Here is a 983-nt window from a genome sequence, read left to right as displayed (position 1 = left end):
ACGTGCTGCATGTTCTGCACTATTTTTCCACATCTTGTCTCATACCTATCCAGTAAAATCTGTGTCGTAGATGACTCAAGGTTTTCTTAACCCCGAGATCACCTGATGTACCATTGGAGAAAATTGCTGTAGAATAATGAACACTCTTTACAACAAACTAACTGTTTACTTTTATTTGTATCTGTATCATTGTTTCTCGCAAATTATCTCGAATATTATATTATTATTATTATTAACAACTCTGTCTAGCCAACAACCAAATTTAAACCTTGAAAATATAACTCACAACAATAGAGATAATTATCTGTTGCGTCATCGAGGTCACGTGACTGGTGTGGCGCCACCTATTTTCTAGAACTATCCTGTACCTTGGCGAATGCTCTAGTATTTACTAGATATAGGGTAGTCTGGTATATAAAAGAGTGTGACAACGTGACGGGACAGTATTGTGTGTGTAGGTGGTGAGTAATTGAACTGCAGTCACAGGGTATTGTTGAAGTTAAAGTTCGTTCGTTATAGTGTTTGTTTTAGCGCGAATATTGAAATTAAGTGTATCGTAAAGTTCTACCAAGAAAGGCTGTTGGAACTGTGGGGAGCAAGGACATCTGAGGAGACCAGTAGTGGTTGTTGTTGAGCAACGCCCACCAACCCCCATCATGAAAGTCCCAACAGCTAGGTGTAACATGCCAAGCACATACAGTGTCTATGTGACAGGAAAGCTTGATGGCCAAAGGTGCAACTTTGTCATAGACTCTGCATCTCAGCAAACCCTTGTGAGCATCAAGGTGTTAGATCATGAAGGAGTACCAGAAGCCATACAGGAGCTTTATGGTGTGACAGGACATTCTACAAGGTTGTGGGGACCAGTGTGGGTAACTATGGAGCTCATGGGCATAAAGGACAGACAGGAAGTATACTTGGCTGACATTGAAGATGAATGTATCTTAGGATTAGACTATCTACTACCTAGGAAGTTTGTAATT

Source organism: Limulus polyphemus, unplaced genomic scaffold (assembly GCF_000517525.1).
Source record: "Limulus polyphemus unplaced genomic scaffold, Limulus_polyphemus-2.1.2 Scaffold3581, whole genome shotgun sequence".
In the NCBI taxonomy this organism is placed as follows: Eukaryota; Metazoa; Arthropoda; class Merostomata; order Xiphosura; family Limulidae; genus Limulus; species Limulus polyphemus.
Note: the sequence above shows the minus strand (reverse complement) of the source record.